The following is a 23,549-nucleotide window of genomic DNA, read 5'->3' on the forward strand; positions in this document are numbered from 1 at the left end:
ATGGAACTGTGGGTGGTCAGTAGATTTGGAGGTTCCATACAAAATTCAATCTGATTCAGGAAAAGATTGGGGGGAAAGGCCCAACATAGGTTGATTTCATGACTCCATTTATTCAACAAATATTTAGTCAGTGTCTGGCAGTATAGATCCTGGGATGAGTAAGACAGACATAGTCCGTCTCCTCATGGAATTTACTGTTATGTGAAGGACATAATTAACAAATGACTATACAAATGATTATTCTGCTGTGGTGACAACAATTGCTATGATGGATACGTATGCAGTGTAGTCTGAGATTGTATAACAGAAGTCCCAACACCAACTCACCTCTTGGGCTCCAGAATTTTAGTATTTACCTCTACTATTTATCCCAAATTTGTTTAACTCTTCCCTTTATGTCTTTACCCACTATGTCAGTCTTGTCTATTCTAGCCCACCCTCGTCTCCAGAGTCCCAGCAAGACATTAGACCAGTGTCACTTTCATGTATCCAGAACTGGGAAAACTAATAACCCTCTTTTGCATAGTACCCAGGGTAGCCTGGACAGAGCTAATTAGAAGGGTTATGATTGTGGATGATCCCAGACAAGATTCTTTTGATTCTCATCATTCCACAAGTGAATCTGCATAGTCCACATAATGTAGTGTGAGAGGCCTCTATTAAATGACAGAATTCCATAACTCCTCCCTCCAAGAGTCCAAGAGCCTTTTCTGCTCCCTTAAGTAAAATAGGGACTCACCATAGTCCCTCTGAGATGATGCCTCAGTGGAATGCCAAGAGCCAGAGTTTATTTCTGCTGTATTCTCAAGGGTTGGGAGCATTACTACTGCTTAGACATATATACTCAGGTCTGTTTTTATAATCTTGACTGGAAAGAGCAATGTGCACAAACTAGGAAAGTTCTTGATTTTCAGATGAGTTTCCTCATTTTGTTTTAGATCATAAACAAGGAGACTTGCTATGACCAAAGACTTCATTTCTGTGGATATAAATCTATGGAGAAACAAATCTAGGGGTGAGGAAGATCAGCAACATTGTATATGACCCATATATTCATACATTCAATCTAATCATCCCTTCTACATACCTTGTCTGGGTTCCATGCTACAGAGGACTCAAGATGAGAAAGATACAGTTCCAATTTCTAGGCAATAGGTTGCACAGGACTGATATAATAAGATCACCCCTAAGCATTAATATTGCTGGTAAAAAAAAAAAAAAGTCTAACAAAAAATTTAATACAGGACTTCCCTGGCAGCCCAGGGGTTAAGACTCTGTGATTCCAATGGAGGGGGTCCAAGTTCGATCCCCAGTTGGGGAACTAAGATCCCACATACCATGAGTGTGGCCAAAAAAATGAAAATTAATACATTCTAAGCTTGAAAGCCACAAAAAGTAATTCCCAGGTACCAGAGAAACAAAACAGGACTTTGAACCAAACCCCTCAAGAGAAGATTAGTATATCAATATAAGCCTCAGAGGTCAACAGCTGGAGCACTGGTAGTTTCATGGGGATGAGAGGTGAGGATCTGGGCTTCCCACAAAAGCCATGGCTCACAAAGCTCTCTGCCCATGATGATGAAATGGAAAGACACTGACCACTGCCCAGGGAAGTGTCAATGAAGCTTCCCTTTCTACCAAGGGAAAGAGCCATCCATCAGAAATCAGAACCCCAAATCTGTGCCACAAATGTGGGAGGTTACAAATTCATACAATCCTGTGGAAGAGGGAACACCAAACCAAACGATTAACCTAGAAACTTTTCAGAACCAATGAAATCTTTAGGGCTCTAGAAAATGGCATTATAAAACTATCTTGAAGAGATGTCTCCCATGTCAAGGGTCCCCAAGATCACGTTGAGTTTCAATGTTTTGCTAGGAGGACTCACAGAACTTTGCATATAGTTTTCCTCATGGCTAGGATTTATTACCCTGAAAGGATACAAAGCATAATCAGTAAAGAGAAAAAAGCACATGGGTGAAGTTAGCCGGAAACTAGTTAAAATTTTCCAAGAGTCCCTTCCCAGTGGAGTCACACAGGACACACTTAATCCCCTCAGCAGGTATTTGTTACAGCACATGTGATATGTTGTCCTCCAGGGAAGCTCGTTAAAGACTCAGTGCCTAGGATGTTAACTGGGGGCTTGGTAATATAAGGCATCCTCTGCCTAGCTCATACCCAAATCCCAGACTCCCAGTAGGAAAGGATGTGTTCACCATAAGCCAAGTTGTTTGTACAACGTAAACAGAGTGAGCCAGTTTGATCAATTCTGAAACTAGTGGGGCCACTCCTGAAACCTAAGTGTGAAGAATGGAACCACAAAAGATCTTAAGCATTCTCACCCACACACAAAAAAGGTAACTATGTGATGTGATAGATGTGTTAAATAATTTGATTGTGGGGCTCATTTCACAATGTATACATATATCAAAATATCACATTGTGTACCTTAAACATAACAACAATTTTGTTCATCAATTACATTTCAGTAAAGCTAGTGGGGAAGCAAAAACAAGCAGCAAAACTGAAATTCTATTTCTGTGGCTTACAACCAAGAATTTTGACTTATATAAGAACAATCTGAAAGAGACTTTAAAAAAATATATATGGACTCTTGTAGCCTCAAGATTTTGACACTTCATGAGGAAAACAGACAAGTGAGAACTTACTACATATAATGTGAAAAGTGCTTGTTTTTGTTGTAACAGACACACCTACAAAGCATTCTGAGAACCCAATGAAGGGAATCTTTTTTTGTGTGGGTGAAGTGGGATAGAAGGCCAGGTCAGACTTGATAAGAAAGTAGCAAGAACTGAGTCTTTAATAAGAGTCCATAAGATTTCATCATACAAAGAGCTGAGAAAGAAGACCTGTATTTAAAGTGAAAAGCATGATCAAATGTAAAGCAGGAGGGAAGAGATCCTGAGGATAAAGTAATTAAGGATATGAGCACAATTAGGTATATGACTGAGGAGAAAATGTGGAGAGTGTCTGAAGGAGGATGTGGGAAATTCAGGTGGATAAGCGAATATAACCAAATTCTATAAAATCTTTAAATGATATTCCAACATGTTTGAGTATTATCCCTGTCTGATTTCTGTCAGTTTTAGAGGTAAAGCATATTGGCCCATCAGCCCCATGACCTAGTGGGAGATGACTAGGTCACTGAGATGAAGAATGGGTTGTGGCCAGAGAGTAATAATCCAGCCTCAGCCTAATAGCTGAAAGCAGGACAAAAACCAGTGAGTTATTTTAAAGAAAAATTTATGGTTACCTGGGAGAAGGGGAAGGGGAGGGAGAACTTGGGAGACTGGGACTGACATACACACACAACTAAATATAAAATAACTAATAAGGACCTACTGTATAGCACAGAGAACTCTATTCAATACCCTGTAATGACCTATATGGGGAAAAACAAGAGTCTAAAAAAGAGAAGATATATGTGTATATATAACTGTACAGCAGAAACTACCACAACATTGTAAACCAACTATACTCCTATAAAAATTTTAAAATAAATAAGTAAAAATAAAAGCAGTTGGTTGGAACTCAGAAAATAAAATAAATGCTTATTCAGAGAAAGGAGACTTATTTAGATAATAGAAGCCTTATTCAGATAAAACAAAGAACACATGGGGAAAATGGAAAACAAATAGCAGGATGATAAGTTTGAATCTAACTATATTAATAATCACAACTGTAAATAGTTTAAATGCCCTGATTCAAAGACAGAGATGGTAGAGTATCAAGGCTCATCAGTTTTGTAATTGACTGAATTTTGTCATCCCCAAATTCGTATATTGTGGCCCTAAACTCCAGTGTGACTGTATCTGGAGATCTGGGTCTTTAGGAGGCAAAGATAAAGTGCCTTTACAAACAACTTATGGCTAACACCATATTTAATAGTGAATATTGGGTATTTGGGCTTCCCAGGTAGATTCAGTGGTAAAGAATCTGCCTCCCAATGCAGGAGATACAAGAGACACATGTTTGATCCCTGGGTCAGGAAGATCCCCTAAAGTAGGAAATGGCAACCAGTCCATGGGCAGAGGAGCCTGGTGGGCTACAGTACATGGGGTTGCAAAGAGCTGGACATGACTGAGCAACTGATCATACTAAGTTTTGACATGGATATGGAAGAATTGGAATTTTCATATAATGTGAATAAGAATGTAAAATGGCATAACCACTTTGGAAAACAGTTGGTTGGTTCCTAAAAAGTGAAACATACAATTACCATATGTGATCCACCCTTTCAACCCCTAAGTATTTGCCGAAGAGAAATGAAAACATATGTCCATTCAAAGACTTTCAAGAAAATATTTATAGCAGTTTTATATATAATGACTAAAAACCTATAAACACCCAAATGCCCATCAACAAGTGAATAGATAAACAAATTGTGGTATATCCATATGACAGACTGTCACTCAGCTCCTTCTTCTTTTTTTTAAACTCCTTTCTATTAACAAAAGGAATGTGGATGGATCTCAAAATAATTATAATGAGTGAAAGGAATCAGACAAAACAATACATACTGATGATTCCATTTATGTAACATTCTAGAAAATATGGACTAGCCCATAACGAAAGACAGCAGGTCAGTGGCTGCTTGGGCATGGGGAGGACAAACGAGGAAGAGAAGGGAGGGAGAGATTACAAGGGGCACAAGCAAACCTTTGGGGGGCTCAGATATGTTCATTATTCTGATGGTGATGATGGTGTCATGACTGTATATGCATGTCAAAACTTATCAAACTGTATTATTTAAATATGTACAGCTTAGTATATGTTGATTTTACTTCAATAAAGCTGTTAACAAAATAAATAAAAGAGCTTTATGAGCTCAGACTTGATCTGCCTCAATAAAGTCCATCTGTTGGTGGAAATAGAGATTGAGAATAATAACAATTTGGAATTTTCACTTTGGGAAATGACCAAAGAAGACAACCTGGGATGAGAAAAAAAAATTGCTGAGCCACAAGGAGAACTTTGAAGAGGTCAGAAAGTGTTCATTTTCTTTGCATTTAATCTACATAGAAAGCCTCAGAGTCACATGATATAGGATCCAGGAGAAATCTTAGAGAGATGAAACATAGTCCAATTTCTTTATTTTACAGATGAGGAAATGAATCCAGGAGAAAGAAAGGGACTTGCCTTAGGGCACACACTTGCAGAGCTAAAAATAAAATATGAGTTCTTTGAAGCTTACTCTAATGCTGCTTATTTTTCTTTATCTAGCTATCTTAATTACCCCTGGGTAATTATTAATCAAGGTTAGTCTATAATAATTGGAATAAGATACTACCTATGAGACGTTGAGTTCCTTCATGGCCATATGGATGGCAGGGAATACCACTTCCTTTACCTTCACATTTACAGTCCCCAAACCCTCTTAGACAGACAATGCTCCTTGTAAGGCACTAATGCTTTCCTGGTTACCCTCAGGGTCTAAGCAGCTTGAAACCATTACTTTTGATGTGAATTCCTTACATGTACAGTCAGATCTGCTATAATGCTATCTTGAAAGCATAAATTGGTTCCATTGTGATTGATATATTAGGAAACAATATATGAGTGAGTATAATGCAAATTTTCCTTGTACTATGCGAGATCTTACCAGCAAGAAACACTTAGTGAAAGCAGAAAACCATTCAGCTGAACTGAGGCACCTGGGAATACACAAAATGCACACACACACACTCCTCAGATATCTACCAGCTACCTCTCTTTACTGTGTATGTTATGTCCATCCGCATCTGGTGTTAGAATTTTCCTCTGATTTCAGATAATTTACCTTCCAACTACAGTACAATGAATTACAAGCTGCAACCCTTCCAATGTCTGCTTCCTCAAACAAATTTCAAATATTTTTTTTAAGAGAAAGTGCTGTATTTATTGTATTATTTATGGGTACCCTTTTTTTTTTTTCAACTTAAAAACAGTCATTGTTTACTAACTGACTAGATTATAAAAATAATCATGACAGACACCATAGTTCAGCCTTCTAAAGAAGCTTGTTGATCTAGTCTCCCCTGGTGCCAGCATCTCCACCTCCTACACAATGCATGGGCTTTCTCTTCATTCCATCTTATGAAGAAGATAACCGGAAAACCACAGGAAGATGTTTGCATTTTCCAACAGTATGGGTCTCATGAATCAGATCCTCCATGGCAGATGATGCCCTATTTACCAAGAGATCAAGCAATCAAAGTATTGTCTGTTGGGACAGTTAACTTCTTGTTGATCTTGCTATATCATGCTTATAGATCAATGCTTTTACTGATTTCTATTTCAGGTATCCCATACAGCAGCGGTCCCCAAACTTTTTTGGTATTAGGGACTGGTTTCTTGGAAGACAATTTTCCACTGACTGGAGGTGAGGGGATAGTTTCAGGATGATTCAAGTGCATTACATTTATTGTCTACTTTATTTCTATTATTATTACATCAGCTCCACCTCAGATCATCAGGTATTAGATTCTGGAGCTTGGGGACCCCTGCCATACAGTATATGGCTTTACAATCCTCGGCATGTAAATTGAGCCTTGTTGAGCTTAACAAAATGCCATTGATGAACTGACAAAGGCAATGAAGATGCAACACCTCTCAGATCTTTGGGATCACATCGTTGATACCCTAATCCTGAAGACAAATGCTCATTCAGGTTCTAGAGTTATTAATACATAGAAGTTGCCCACTTTTCTTGTCATCTTGGCCAGTCAAATCTTCTGTACATCTACCTATTTTCCTTATTATGAGGTTTAGCTTTTTCATAGATAAGCTTCCTCCTTGACTTTTGAAGCATCTTTTGGGCAAACTTCTTTCTCAGGTGCATGATCATCAGCTCTGCAAAATTCCTTTGCTTTTTCTTAATGGTAACTGGCAGAGTGGGAACATTTTTCCCTTCTCTTCGATTGCTGTTGTTGTTCAGTCACTCAGTCATGTCCAACTCTTTGCAACCCCATGGACTGCAGCAAGCCAAGCTTCCCTGTCCTTCACTATCTCCCAGAGATTGCTCAATCTCATGTCCATCAAGTCAGTGATGCCATCCAATCATCTCATCTTCTGTCATCCCCTTCTCCTCCTGCTTTCAATCTTTCCCAGCATCAGGGTCTTTTCCAATGAGTCAGTGCTTCATATCAGGGGGCCAAAGTATTGGAGTTTTAGCTTCATCATCAGTCCTTCCAATGAATATTCAGGGTTGATTTCCTTTAGGATTGACGGGTTTGATCTCCTTGCTCTCCAATAAACTTTCAAGAGTCTTCTCCAGCACCACAGTTCAAAAACATCAATTCTTTGGTGCTCAGCCTTCATTATGATCCAACTCTCACATCCACACATGACTACTGGAAAAACCATAGCTTTGACTAGACACACCTTTGTCGGCAAAATACTGTCTCTGCTTTTTAATCGCTGGCTAGGTTTGTCATAGCTTTTCTTTCAAGGAGCAAGCATCTTTTAATTTCATGGCTGCAGTCTTCTCTTCTATATCCTCCATGATTTCAGCCAGAAAAGAGGTTACATGTACATTTCTCAACCATTTAATATGTGCAAAATTGTGCTAGCATTTTTATTAGGTTCTTATCTATTTTAAATGTGTCACTGGTGAAGTTTTGGAGTGCTGTCTCCCTAAGATCGTCTTTCCCCATAAGCCCTATGGACTTTATTGCACTATTGGGCATAGCATGGTGATTTTTATGAAAGCATTTATCACATTATAGCACAAGTGTATTAAGAGTGTGGGGTACACCCTTAAAAGACTAATCTTGGGTCCAAGAGCTTTTGATACACACATTTATACACACAGGCTTGTTTAAATACAGTTGACCCTTGAAAAATGCAGAGGTTAGGGGTGCTGACCTTCTGCACAGTTAAAAAAAAAATCTAAGTATAATTTATAGCTGGACCTTCTTATTGGCAGTTCCTCTATATCCACTGTTCCATATCCATGGATTCAACCAATCAATACTAATACTGTAGTATTGGGCTTCTCTTGTAGCTCAGTTGGTAAAGAATCTGCCTGCAATGCAGGAGACCCGGGTTCGATTTATGGATCAGGAAGATCCCCTAGAGAAGGAAATGGCAACCCACTCCAGTATTCTTGCCTGGAGAATCCCATGGACAGAGGAGCCTGGCAGGCTACAGTCCATGGGGCCACAAGAGTCGGACATGACTTAGCAACTAAACTACCACTGTAGTATTACTCTTGGAAAAAAAGCTGTGTATAAGTACACCCACGCAGTTCAAATCTGTGTTGTTCAAGTGTCAACTATTCTACCAGGCAGGTGTTCTGTCATATCAGTTTGTTTCAGGGTTGACAGGAGAATAAAGTATCCATTTCAGAGTCCACCCAGACAGCGGTTCTTAGTTGCAGGATATGGGTCCCTTGTTCCTTCTGACTTTCTGAATCTTGGAGGGGATGGCCACCAGCAAAGACAAGCATTAAAACCGTTTACATATAACGGTTCAAGTTTGCAATGACCCACTCTTTTGCCATCTTAGGTGCTGGAAACAGTATAGGTCAAAGCATGTTCCTGCATCACAATCACCCAGAAAACTGAATAGAAAAGAGATTCCTGGACCTCACTCCAGATCTGCCAAATCAGAATCTCCAGGACTAGGAACTAAGGAATCAGCATTTTGACACTCAGTGGTCCTTAGACACCCTAAACTTTGGGAACCACTGGACTAGAATGCCTGGCTAAACAAGACACAATGCAGAGTCAGGTTACCAGGTGCCTGGTATATAGTCAAACTGCCTTCTACCTGGAACAGCTGGCTTTTATTCTGTTTCATATCATTATCGTCCAACTCCAATGTCTTACGTCCAATTTTAGACCATTATTGTTGAGATAGGCCGTGGATACAACACATTGACCTGGGTGAGGAATTGGGGGTTGAAAAAAAGAAAGGAAAGTGCCAGAAAGGGGTCTGACATATTAGAGAGTGTTGTTCTGTAGCTGGTTCATTAAGTTCATATCCCATCTGTCTGTCAAATTTTTTAGAACGTTGAATTAAATTCTCTGGTGTGTTCTGAAACAAAGACAGGACATTGGTAGCTTCCTAATGAATAATTTCTCCCTTCTATAATCCAGCCACTGATGAACTGGCACTAAGTCTGTATTTGTGTACAAGATGGGTTGGGAATAAAATACCAGTTAAAAACTGCAGAGATATTATGAGTGCATTAAAGGAATACAATTATTTTTATGGAGAAGATAGCCATTATTATAATGTGCCATACAGTAATGCTTTGTAATCATCAGCAAGTGTTAATGTAATGTTTAACATCTTTCACCTTGGAAAGTGAGTATTTTATTATGATTCAAGTCACAGGTAAAATCATGAAAGATCTTAACTTTCTCCTTAATAGCCCCAAATACGTACTGCAAAGTAACTCCAGTACTTGGCATGCAGAGAGGAGAAAAAGCAAGTTCTATCTTCTAGTGTGTATAAGAGGACATTGTAATAAAGAGATGCTTTTGAAGTAAACAATGAAGAAAATGGACATGAAAGTACAGAATTAAGATGGATTTGCTTTGTCTCTTTTGAAATTGTTGAAACAAGAACTACCAAGATGAAATTTATTATGCATGTTGGGTAAAACGGCACCAGATATCAGAGAATTAATGTGAGAATTAGCTAAAGGCTAGAAACCTCCATTCCCAGAAGTTACACTAACGATTCATCTTGCCCACCCTTTTCTAAATAAGGCTTGACTTTATTTGTTCAAGTATTCTCACTTTCTGATGGCATAACAAGTGTCATGTTTATATTTTAAGAGTAAAATGCCATATCTACAACTTATTTTCAATCAATGTCCAGAGAAAGAAAAAACTAATATGGCAAAGCATTAACCACTGATGAATCTAAGAGAGTGGTATATGGGTGTTCACTCAACTATTCCATCAACTTTTCTGAATGGGGGAGATTTTTCACAGTATAAATTTGGAGGGAAAAAAAGGAATGTACGGTTTAGCTGCTTAAGGTCAATGAAAATATTCACTGTCACTCCAGAAACCCCTGAAATCATACCCAAGCCTGTGAGCATGATTTGATGTGTAATTCTGGTTTTATGGCTTGGTGAGGTACTCCCCTAAAATTATGACTGAAGAAGAAGGAAATGAAACTCAATACTTCCCTACCCACTGTAATTCTTTTGATACTGAGTATATTCCCCTCCAGAAGTATGACTTGCACAGTAAATGCTACAGTGGTTTTCTACCTTCAGGCCCATTTTTAAAAGATCATTCCTCTTTCTGTGGTTGACGAAAAACTGAGTTGTCATAGTATGAAGATCAAAATGAGTCTCTGCAAAGAACAAGTTTTATATAAGTCTTCGAAGCAAATAGTTTCAACCTAGGGAAAGGTTTATAGACTTGGATTCATGAGTAAAATTTCATTTATCAAAATGAATGACAAGGTGGATTTATTCCTGGAGTGAAATCATGGAATTGAGAGTTTCTTCTGGGCCACAAGTACTGAAGCCTGTATGCCCTAGAGCCCAGGCTCAGTAACAAGAGAAGTCACCAAAATGAGAAGTCCACATGTCACAACTAGAGAGTAGCCCCTCACTCATCACAACTAGAGAAAGCCTGCACGCAGCAGCAAAGACCCTGCTGCCTCTGCTTCTCCCGCTCAGTCGTGTCCAACTCTGCAACCCCACGGACTGTAGCCCACGAGGCTCCCCTGTCCAAGGAATTGCCAGGCAAGAATACAAGAGTGGGTTGCCAATTTCCTCCTCCAAGATTTCTTCCTGACCCAGGGATCAAACTCACATCTCCTGCATTGCAGGTGGATTCTTTACCACTGAGCCATCGAGGAAGCCCTAAGGGAGACCCAATGCACCCAAAATAAATAAAAATTTTTAAACAAATATTTTTTTCCTGGAAGAGTCATAGATGTCTTCGTGTTATATATGTTTACATTTGTTTCTATATGTTATATATGTTTCCATTTCAGAAACTTGAAGCAATTAGTTCATGTCACATTCTCTCTTCTCCCCCATCATCATCTTTCTTCTCTAGCCCCCATTACTTTTATCTCAGACTCTCCTACTTAAAGTACAGTCTTGGGCAAAACACCCTATCTCATCCCCGGAATAAGGGCTAATGTACCTCACAACCCTCCTGGATTCCATGTCAGTTCAGCCTCATTTTCATTTGCCAGTGAATTGTGTTGTTTACTCTCCTCACTTGCTGGGAATCCACCAGCCTCACAATCTCTCCAATCAATAATTTAAATCCCCCCTTCTCTGAAACAGAAACAAGGAGATTCTCTCTCTCTCCCTCTCTCCCTTCCTCTTCATCTCTCCCCCACCAGCTTCCGTTTCTATAGATCTAACAAATGATGGTTCGGGGAGTTACTAAACTTAGCCCTTGGGCTACCTGACCTATTTGCCCTTTCACAGCTGGCTCTCCTCTGCACCTGCTGAACCCATTATAGTTCTACATTCCATGGAAACCAAAAGATTCTTAAAACTTGCTTAGTAAATGCTGGTGTCCATTCTCCCAGGAATGCAAGTTCATGACAGGTGACGTGCATAATGGGATCAGCTGAACCTAGTTACACTCTCTACTGAACCCCTTAGGTATAGCCGCAAGACTTCCCGGATACCAAATACTTCTGTATACTGCACCATGAGCATCTGCTTCCAGATACATGGTTAAAGTGATGACCAGACAGACACAGAAACAGCTGTGCACAGTTTCCTAAAGCACCTTCAGGATGACAGGTATTGTGTCTGCTCATTTGCTGCTGCTATTATTAGAAGCACTTCATACTAAGCTGTTGTTGAGAATGAAGCGGATTAAGACTTATGAAGTCTGTGTGATAAACACACGACACAGGGCTTTTGGGCGGGCTGGGTGGTGTGCAGTTTTATTCAGCACCACACCTCAAATGCTCAGCAGGGCAACCTGCTTTAAGGGCACTTTCCAAGCAGCAGCAAGGCACTTCAAATGTTTGAATGACTCATCCAAACTGACCTTCCACTTCCAGCCCAACTAACCTCAGGGGATGGGCAGGCTGGCAGCAAACTGCCATAGGGAAACACACTGGAGAGGAAGCAAAGGAACCACAGATGCCCACCAACTGGGCAGATGAGTCACTGGGTCCCTCTGTGCCTTTGTTAACCTGTGAAGTTCACAGACAACACCTACCTCCTACTTGCCTTGGGAGGTTGTTCGGAGGACTGCAGGCAATGCTGGCCAAGTGTTAGAACTCCAGAAGATACTAGAATTCAGACAAATGGAATGCCAGGTCACAGTGGACATTGTGAACCCTAGCTCCTTCCTTATATCGACAGAGGCACGTCATTTATGGCATTTGTTAATGCAAATGTCTTTACATTTGGATCATATTAATAACTAGAGAGCCAGGAGATACCAAGCACTCAGCTATGTTGTGATGTGACTGCCCCTCAGGTAGAGTCCTATAGAGAAAGCAAGGGCCCTTGAGATGTGCATGCTGGAGAGAGTACCCTTTTATGAACTACACCTGTTCAGAGTGTGACAGCATCACTGAACTGGCACAGCAGATTCCCTCCCATTCCAGGAGACGTGATGGAAGTCTATTGAACTGGGCCAGGAGCAGTGTCATCCACCAGCCACTCTCTGTAGATTTGATCTGTCGACTCTACCAGCACCCTAAAGGAGAGAGAGCAGTGCTGGGGGCAAAAGGCATACTCAAGTGTGATCTCTGATAGATCTCACTTCTCCAGAGGATACGGAGAATAAGTCACAAATAATAAAGCCCAGCCTGTGGAAAGAGACCAAAATAAGAGAAGGGGCATCAGACTCAGACAACTCACAGGCCCCTGAAAAGATTTCCTGCAGGAATCAGAAAACAAAACAAAGTTTTGGAAAACTTGCCTCCTCAGAAGAATACAGAATAACTGGGCTCTTTAAAACAGATTCAGAAAAGCACAGTTCGGATCGAGATGGAAAGACAATAGAATGAAAGAAAAATGAAGGTGGTTGAGATGAATCTGAGATAGTGGGATTAAAACCCGTAAAGGAGACAGTACAGAGCAGAACTGACCATGTGGCATCACCTTTCTTGAGGGCAGTTCAGCAATGTGTATTTATATTCTTAAATATGTACATGGTCTTTTACCTAACAGGTCTATTTCTAAAAAATTTAATCCAAGGAAATAATAGTACAAATTTACAAAGATGGAAGTACAGGTGTTAATGAGGGCTTTTATAATAGAAAAATGTGTCTACCAATGAAGAATTACTTAAATAAATTATGGTATTGATATATCACAACATTAAGATGAACATAGCATTAATAATTTTTAATTTTTTTCATATTCTTTTATATTATACCTATTGAAAATAGTTCCTTGTTCTATACAGTAAGACTTTGCTTTTTGATCTATTTTGTATATAGTAGTTTGTATCTCCTAATCCCAAACTCTTAATTTAACCCCACCCATTCTCCCCTTTGCAACTATAAATTTGTTTTCTATGTCTGTGAGACTACTTTGGTTTTATAAATTCATTTGCATTATATTTTAGTTTCCACGGATAAGTTATGTCATATGATATTCGTCTTTCTCTGACTTACTTCACTTAGTATGATCATCTCTAGGTCCAGGGCACACTTGAGCAATTCTACTCTCAGATCTGGACAAGAAGTACCTCTGCCTTGGGCTTCATGCTTTAGCCTTACTCTGCACACCACAAACCCTGCATATCACAAACACACACACAAATATCAGGGCACACGCCTGCCACTTGTCATCTGACCATTAGCACTGGCCCAGCACAACCTCTAACCCTAAACATGGGCTCCTTTCCAGACCCCAGGGGAATACTGCTTCCCCTGGCTAACCCTCTTTCCTCAAAACAAAAGGCAGCTGTGTCAAAATGCCATGAAGATTTGCGGGTCCCTCCGCTGCTGACACCGAAGGCCAGTATCTCTGGAATTCAGGGCAGATCTGAGCAGCCGAAGTTCTTAGGTTAGAAAAAAGACAAACTTGTTACCTTGTCAAATCTGTCTCAGAGAGCTTGAAGGCAATAAATTATTCCATCCTGAAGTATTTCCCAATAGTGCCACACCTTCCTGTTTTTGTGTTCCAATTCATGGCTCTAGGAGAACTAACAATATTATATTCACAACAGTTACATATAATGGCAAAGGAAATTTTTGTAACACTAAACAAGTTTGTTTTAATTTTTGATTTATACCATCTCTCAGATCCCAAACCACCTCTTAGATTTTGCCGTGTGAGGCCCCTTTTGGGACTCTGCAAGTGATACTCCTAGTTTCTGCCAATAGAGAAGACTTCAGTGAGACGGCAAGGCAGGGAGGCAGGGACTTGCTCCTTTTTCTGTCTGTTGGATATTCCTGGCAGCAGCATCCCCACAACAGCCCTTCAGTGTGGCGGCGACAGCTGGTTCATGTCCTGCTCGTTGTGGCAGTCCCAGACCAAGCATCACAGCATCTACTGGCCAGACAAGACTCCCTGTTCCAAGTCTGCACTTTAGCTGCCCAGCGCCCTCCTCTGAGCTTCTAGTTTCTTCTCTGCTCCCCAAGCCCCAGGCTGGTGGCTTCTACAGCTACTATCTTCATGTTATTTTGCTTGCGTGCTAAGTAGCTTCAGTTGTGTCCAACTCTGTGAGACCCCATGGACTGTAGCCCACCAGGCTCCTCTGTCCAAGGAATTCTCCAGGCAAGAATATTGGAGTGGGTTGCCATGCCCTTCTCAAGGGGATCTTCCTGACCCGAGGATTGAACCTCCGTCTCTTTACATCTCCTGCACTGGCAAGCGGGTTCTTTACTACTAGCGCCACCTGGGAACCTGATGTTACTTTCATGACTCCTTTTCAGTATTTTAGTTTGAGAATACGTGTTTACCAATTCCTTAAGTTCTTGCTGTAATTTCTGTTTTCCTAACTGAACCTTACTGATACAATATATCTGAATGTAGTAAGCATGAAGAATAACAATAATTCTTCACAGTGCAGTTAGACAGATACTGAGTGCTGGAATTGTGAATGGCTTTATTTTTATAAACTTACTTAATAAGACTTAATTAAATGTTGAATAAAATACAATCTTATTTAAATACTTTGAGTTTAAATTTTTTTATATTTAGAATTATGATTTGTACTGGGCTTTGTACTTTTAATAAATAATCTTGAATACTTTAGAAGAAAAAATATCTTACATTAAAAACATCTTACAGTAAAAATATCTTACATTAAAAACAATGTCCGAGTGACAGAGAGACTTATTTCAAGGAATGGGTTCATATGATTGTCAAGGCTGTCAAGTCTGAAATCCAAGGGGCCAGCCACCAAGGCTAGAACTCTGGGGCAAAAATGAAGCTGCACACTTGAGGCAGAATTTCTTCTTAACTGTGAAACCTCAGGTTTTCCTCTATAGACCTTTCAATTAATTGAATGAGACCCACTCACATTGTTGAAGGTAATCTTAAAGCCAACTAATTGTAGGTGTTAACCATATCTACAAAATACCTCCATAACAACACCTAGATTAGTGTGGTTGAACAACTGTCTACAATAACTGAGCCAAGCTGATACATAAAACTAATCATCATTTTTACATATGAAAAATATAAAATAATTTTATATAAAATAATACCTGTAAAACATAAATGATTCTATTTTATAACGTTAATTTAAATTTTTGTAAATATATTTAATGTTTGTATACCTTGAATACTTTCTGTTTGATTTAGAAATGAAAAAGACAAATGTAGAGCCCAAGAAAAAAAATTTTGAAGTTGTAGAAATTTTATCTAATTTGCTCAATTTGTATGGCAAACCACTTCAGCATTCTTGCCTTGAGAACCCCATGAACAGTATGCAAAGGCAAAAAGATAGGACACTGAAAGATGAACTCCCCAGGTCGGTAGGTGCCCAATATGCTACTGGAGATCTGTGGAGAAATAAATCCGGAAAGAATGATGGGATGGAGCCAAAGCAAAAACAATACCCAGCTGTGGTTGTGACTGGTGATAGAAGCAAAGTCTGACGCTGTAAAAGAGCAATATTGCATAGAAACCTGGAATGTTAGGTCCATGAATAAAGGCAAATTGGAAGTGGTCAAACAGGAGATGGCAAGAGTGAACGTCGGCATTCTAGGAATCAGTGAACTAAGATGGACTGGAATGGGTGAATTTTACACAGATGACCATTATATCTACTACCGTGGGCAGGAATCCCTTAGAAGAAATGGAGTAGCCATCATGGTCAACAAAAGAGTCCGAAAAGCAGTACTTGGATGCAACCTCAAAAACGACAGAATGATCTCTGTTCGTTTCCAAGGCAAACCATTCAATATCACGGTAAACCAAGTCTATGCCCCGACCAGTAACGCTGAAGAAGCTGAACTTGAACGGTTTTATGAAGACCTACAAGACTTTTAGAAGTAACAAAAAAAATGTCCTTTTCATTATAGGGGACTGGAATGCAAAAGTAGGAAGTCAGGAAACACCTGGCATAACAGGCAAATTTGGCCTCGGAATACAAAATGAAGCAGGGCAAAGGCTAATAGAGTTTTGCCAAGAGAACGCACTGGTCATAGCAAACACCCTCTTCCAACAACACAAGAGAAGACTACACATGGACATCACCTGATGGTCAACACCGAAATCAGATTGATTATATTCTTTGCAGCCAAAGATGGAGAAGCTCTATACAGTCAGCAAAAACAAGACCGGGAGCTGACCGTGGCTGAGATCATGAACTCCTTATTGCCAAATTCAGACTTAAATTGAAGAAAGTAGGGAAAACCACTAGACCATTCAGGTATGACCTAAATCAAATCCCTTATGATTATACAGTGGAAGTGACAAATAGATTTAAGGGACTAGATCTGATAGACAGAGTGCCTGATGAACTATGGACAGAGGTTCGTGACATTGTATAGGAGACAGGGATCAAGACCATCCCCATGGAAAAGAAATGCCTAAAAGCAAAATGGCTGTCTGAGGAGGCCTTACAAATAGCTGGGAAAAGAAGAGAAGCAAAAAGCAAAGGAGAAAAGGAAAGATATTCCCATCTGAATGCAGAGTTCCAAAGAATAGCAAGGAGAGATAAGAAAGCCTTCCTCAGCAATCAATGCAAAGAAATAGAGGAAAACAACAGAATGGGAAAGACTAGAGATCTCTTCAAGAAAATTAGAGATACCAAGGGAACATTTCATGCAAAGATAGGCTCGATAAAGGACAGAAATGGTATGGACCTAACAGAAGCAGTAGATATTAAGAAGAGGCGGCAAGAACACACAGAAGAACTGTACAAAAAAGATCTTCACGACCCAGATAATCATGATGGTGTGATCACTCACCTAGAGCCAGACATCCTGGAATGTGAAGTCAAGTGGGCCTTAGAAAGCATCACTACAAACAAAGCTAGTGGAGATGATGGAATTCCAGTTGAGCTATTTCAAATCCTGAAAGATGATGCTGTGAAAGTGCTGCACTCAATATGCCAGCAAATCTGGAAAACTCAGCAGTGGCCACAGGACTGGAAAAGGTCAGTTTTCGTTCCAATCCCAAAGAAAGGCAATGCCAAAGAATGCTCAAACTACGGCATAATTGCACTCATCTCACACATTAGTAAAGTAATGCTCAAAATTCTCCAAGCCGGGCTTCAGCAATACATGAACCTTGAACTTCCAGATGTTCAAGCTGGTTTTAGAAAAGGCAGAGGAACCAGAGATCAAATTGCCAATATCCGTTGGATCGTCGGAAAAGCAAGAGAGTTCCAGAAAAACATCTATTTCTGCTTTATTGACTATGGCAAAGCCTTTGAATGTGTGGATCACAATAAACTGTGGAAAGTTCTGAAAGAGATAGGAATACCAGACCATCTGACCTGTCTCTTGAGAAACCTGTATGCAGGTTCAGAAGCAACAGTGAGAACTGGACATGGAACAACAGACTGGTTCCAAATAGGAAAAGGAATACATCAAGGCTGTATATTGTCACCCTGCTTATTTAACTTGGATGCAGAGTACATCATGAGAAACGCTGGGCTGGAAGAAGCACAAGCTGGAATCCAGATTGCTGGGAGAAATATCAATAACCTCAGATATGCAGATGACACCGCCCTTATGGCAGAAAGCGAAGAAGAACTAAAGAGCCTCTTGATGAAAGTGAAAGAGGAGAGTGAAAAAGTTGGCTTAAAGCTCAACGTTCTGAAAACTAAGATCATGGCATCTGGTCCCATCACTTCATGGGAAATAGATGGGGAAACAGTAGAAACAGTGTCAGACTTTATTTTTTGGGCTCCAAAATCACTGCAGATGGTGATTGCAGCCATGAAATTAAAAGACGTTACTCCTTGGAAGGAAGGTTATGACCAACCTAGACAGCATATTTAAAAGCAGAGACATTACTTTGCCAACAAAGGTCTGTCTAGTCAAGGCTATGGTTTTTCCAGTGGTCATGTATGGATGTGAGAGTTGGACGGTAAAGAAAGCTGAGTGCCGCAGAATTGATGCTTTTGAACTGTGGTGTTGGAGAAGACTCTTGAGAGTCCCTTGGACTGCAAGAAGATCCAACCAGTCCATCCTAAAGGAGATCAATCCTGGGTGTTCATTGGAAGGACTGATGTTGAAGCTGAAACTCCAATACTTTGGCCACCTCATGCTAAGAATTGACTCATTGGAAAAGACCCTAATGCTGGGAAGGATTGAGGGCAGGAGGAAAAGGGGACGAGAGAGGATGAGATGACTGGATGGCATCACCGACTCGATGGACATGGGTTTGGGTAAACTCCGGGAGTTGGTGATGGACAGGGAGGCCTGGCGTGGTGTGATTCATGGGGTTGCAAAGAGTCATCGGATACAACTGAGCAACTGAACTGAACTGAAATGAAATGAAATAGTCAAGTTTTCACTTTTCTTGAATCCCCTCACTTCCTGATCTACTGTGAATGTGGAAACCATCTGAAGACTTCATCAAGTTTTCCTCTGTCACCTCCAAATGTCTTTATATAATAAATTATTCTTTCCTGTTGTCCCAAAGAAACACCCTGCCTATTTTCTAAAAGTAAGTCTTTCAATTGTGTCCTTGGTTTGAATTGTTTCTTGCCCTCCAAACTTTGCCCCATCCATTATGGCCAATCTCGTGTGAATTTGCCTCTTTTTTCACTGGATTCTTCCCTGGGCCTTGTGCAAATCCAAAGTGACAAATTCCTTATTCAATATTACTTAGAGCAGCAGCAGCAGATCATTAAGCCCATCGTGTGTCCCTTCTGAGCAGAGCCCTGTTTGACCGCGCAGTTCACGTGCCCCTGAAGCCAGCCAGACCTGACAGACCCTCTCCTACTGTGTTTTCCATCTCAGTGAATGGCACTGTCATCTACCCAATTTCCCAGGTTATCATTCTCAGCTTTTCCTCTCCTTATGCCTCACACCTAATAAATCACCAAGTCTCGAAAGCTCCCACTTAAATATCTCTTAAATTTGCCCACACCTCTTTATCCCCACTGCCAGTCTCCCTAATTCAGGCTCTCATCACCCCTCACCTAGGAGACTGCGTCAGCCTCTAACACTCTGGCTTTTCCCAACTCCCTCCTCCACAAAGTCAGCCAGGAGAATCTTGATAAAAATGCAAATCTCATCATCATTCTTTCCCCACCTCCCCTACTGACGACACCTCAATGACACCCTTTGTTTGGGGGATAAAGTTCAAACACCTTAACCGCCTTATAAGGCCCTTTCTGATGTGGTCCCTGCTTACTTTTCAAGTCTTGACTCTCACTGTAACTCTTTCCCTCCTGGGGGCCATTCTTTCAACTCTATCCTGATGTGTTATAAGACCCTCAAGGCCTCCAGCTACACTTCATAAAAAACTCAGAGAGGTCACACAGGTAGACCTCATGGGGAAAAATACAGAAACAGCTCTAGAGCTGGCCCTGAACCCTCCATGCCATGGTGCACAGGTTGCCTCTGCATCAGCACCCCCTTCCACACACCCCCCACCTCCCCATCCTGGTGGGACCACGTGGTGGGGCACTAGAGTGTAATAGCTAAAAGGAGGACCTCTGGAACCAGACTGCCAAGATACTTAAAGCTTTCCTGCCTCAGTTTCTCATCTGTGAAAATGAGAGTAATAAAAATATCTACCTTAAATTCAGGATTAGGTGAGGTGATATACAAATACTTAGGTCAGTTCTCCGGCAAGCTGTAAGCACGATCTGAGCATCATCGACACAGCTAGAACCTGTTGCTGCTTCTTCTCACTCCTGTCAACCAATACCCACTATCCTTTCTAGTGCTCATGACTTCTGCTCACTGATGGGTTTGGTTTACTTATGTCTTCCACTTCTTCGTGGCATCTGCATATTGTTTTCTCTCATGTGAGTTTAGCTTCTACAATTTGCCAACTGCTTGGCTATCTCTTAAAACATTCCGATCTCCCCAGGAGAAATCTAATGGGTCCAGAAAAATCACTACAATTCCTCTGGGACAACCTACTGTAGCGCTGAGGCAGGGGCCCCACCGGGGGCTGCTTCCCTCTGTGATGGTTCAGGGAAGGAACGTCTTAGAGGAGCCTGTGGACCAAGCTAGCATTTCGAGCCCTGTCTATTCAGTTTGCATGCGTTCACTCAAGCTTAAAGCTCTGTGTTTTCTCTGACTGGTGTCATTGCCTTGTCTCCTACAGCCAGTTCTTATCCTTATCTTCTTTTTAAAAAAATTTTGTCTTCGTGTATTTTATATTGGAAAGCCAGGCAATACCTTCATTTTTAAATATTTCAAATCACTGCACATTTACATCTGTGAATTATACTGCCTGTGTTTTTACATTAAAAAATTCTAGAAGTAGTTTAAGCAATGTAAGAAATTTCCGACTTAAATAGCAAAGAAATAGATCCCACTTGCTGATGACGACAGTTGTTTCTGTATTTCACAAGTCTTTCAAATAAGTATTTTATTTGGTAAGATGAACTCTTAGAGCAGTTATGAAAAAGTCAGACAATTCCACATATACCCCAAAAACCTCACTGAAAATACTATGTTTGTATGGGATAGAACATAGGTGTAGTTGTAGTAACAGGATATATATATGCTTCTTTTTCTTTTACACCATATGATAAAGCAAAATTCATGATTTATTAAAATATGTATACTCATTTTAAAAATACTCAGGCATGCTATATATAAAAGATAAAACAGAAATGATTTTATATAATGTGATATGTGTCCTTGCCAGTTCATTCCAGATCTAAATATCCAGGAATAATTCAAAAGCATGTTTAGTATCCCATTGTGTTTGTTTTTTGTCCTATATTTTTCTGCCCAAAAAGTTGAAAGGATTGTCCAAGTGAATACACACATGGTTTGTTTATCCATTCTTCTGTTGATGGACATTTGAGCCATTCCCTTTTGGGGCTGTTATGAGTAAAACTGCCATAAATATTCTAGTACAATTCTCTTTGTAGACATATGATTTTATTTCCCTCTCTAAATAGTGCTTTTGATGAACAGAAGCTTTTAATTTTGATGAAGGCTGATTTGTCAACTTTTCTTTTTTATGGTTAATTCATTGGTATGTCCATGAATATACTATCTTCTGTGTTCTTGTAGAAATATTACAGTTTTACCTCTCACATTTACATATATGATTTAATCTCAAGTTGCTTTTTGAGCACGTTATAATTAAGAGCCTGTTACTAGGGTCTTTTTATTCCATATAAATATTAAATTGTCCCAATGACATTCATTCTTTTCCCACTGGATTGCACTGGTGACTTTGCTGTAAATCAAGTAAACACATACACATGGATCTATTTCCAGACTCTCTATTCTGTTTCATTGATCTATTTGTCTGTCTGTGCCAATAGCACATAGACTTACTCTTTTAAACAAGATTTTAGATTAATTCTTGATGTCTAGCAGGTTAGTCCTGCAAATCCATTTTTCTTCAAGATTAACTATTTTAGATATTTTCTTTTTTCTTATAAATTTTTAAAATCACTTGTGAATTTCTATAAAAAACCTGTTGAGAGTTTATGTAACTACATTAAGTCTAATAGATAAATTTGAGGAGAATTGTCACCTTAACAATACCTAGTCTTCCAATCCTTGAAATGGCGTCTCTCTCTAATTAGGTCTTCCTTAATTTCTCTTGACAATGTTTTGTAGTTTTCAACGTAGAAGTTTGCATCTCTTTGTCATTCCTAAGTGTCTACTACCTTGTACTGTCATAAATGGTAGTTTTAACATTTTTATTTTCTAGCTGATTGTTGCTAATATGTAAAAATATTTTTTTCCTGTTGACCTTGTATCCAGATACCTTTGCTAAATTCAAACTTATTATTTATCTGTGGACTCAATTGGATTTTCTCCTAGTAAAGAGAGCTTTACTTCTTCCTGGGTTTGATTCCTGGGTTGGGAAGATCCCCTGGAGAATGGAAAGGCTACCCACTCCAGTATTCTGGCCTGGAGAATTCCATGGACTGTATAGTTCATGGGGTTGCAAAGAGTCAGACACGACAGAGCGACTTTCACGTTCACGTTTCCAATTGTATGCCTTTTACTTCTTTTTATTGTTTTATTGCACTGACAATATCTCTAGTACAATTTCTAGTACTGGATCTTCAGTACAATGTGAATAGAAGCGTAAAAATACATATTATTGTCTTGTCCCCAGCTTAGGGGAGAGATGTTAAATGCTGCTAAGTCACTTCAGTCGTGTCCGACTCTGTGCGACCCCATAGACGGCAGCCCACCAGGCTCCGCCATCCCTGGGATTCTCCAGGCAAGAATACTGGAGTGGGTTGCCATTTCCTTCTCCAGTGCATGAAAGGGAAAAGTGAAAGTGAAGTCGCTCAGTCGTGTCCGACTCTTAGCGACCCCATGGACTGTAGCCTACCAGGCTCCTCCGTCCATGGGATTTTCCAGGCAAGAGTACTGGAGTGGGGTGCCATTGCCTTCTCCGAGATGTTAAATAGTTCACCATTAAAGTCACGCTGACTGTTGTTTTGGTATGTGCCTTAGCAAAGTGATGAAGTTCCCTCTCTAGTTTGATGAGAATGACACAGGCTTTTTAAAATTTCTTTGGATTCATATTTATATCTCTTCTCTCACATTGAAAATACTGGTTCCTAATAATGTAAACATAACTTTTTTGTTTTACCCTGTGATGCACATGAGCTAGTTTCAAAACTATGACATCAGGAGCAATACCATAGTTGTTACTAAGTAAAGTGCAAGATTACTTTGCCCTATTTTTCAGTATTATGATGTATCTCACTAAGGATATATAGTCAGAGTCCTTGTTCCAAAGACAGTTGAAATAATCCCTTTTTCTTTATGGCTGTATCACCAACTTGATATACAGTTTAGATTAATTTGTTTCATTTTGCTTTCAATTTTAGAATTTTTTTTTTTTCAGGTAAACTATCATATAATCTGGAAATAATCCACTGGTTAAAACTAGGTGCTTCCATTGCAGGGGGCATGGTTTGATCCTGGTCAGGGAACTAAGATCCCACATGCTACATAATGTGGCTGGGGGGTAAAAAAGATAGTTCTGCTTCTTCCTTTTCAAATTT

The 23,549-nt window shown here is 39.9% G+C and overlaps 1 protein-coding gene across 5 annotated transcripts in view; it reads right to left on the reverse strand.

The window, feature by feature from the left end:
- The window catches only part of MIER3 (MIER family member 3), a 127,406-nt gene that overhangs the window by 77,728 nt on the left and 26,129 nt on the right, over positions 1 to 23,549 (reverse strand). The window contains exon 3 of one of the 5 annotated variants that reach the window (XM_081517939.1): positions 13,998 to 14,111. The gene's annotated coding sequence lies outside the window, so the exon portion shown is untranslated. Of the gene's footprint in view, positions 1 to 12,167; positions 12,243 to 13,997; positions 14,112 to 23,549 lie in introns of those variants that run through there. The other 4 variants (XM_081517940.1, XM_081517948.1, XM_081517944.1 and 1 more) reach the window with 4 other exon arrangements.

The sequence above is a fragment of the Giraffa tippelskirchi genome, chromosome 8 (genome assembly GCF_054371585.1).
Source record: "Giraffa tippelskirchi isolate mGirTip1 chromosome 8, T2T-mGirTip1v1.2.pri, whole genome shotgun sequence".
Classification (NCBI taxonomy): Eukaryota; Metazoa; Chordata; class Mammalia; order Artiodactyla; family Giraffidae; genus Giraffa; species Giraffa tippelskirchi.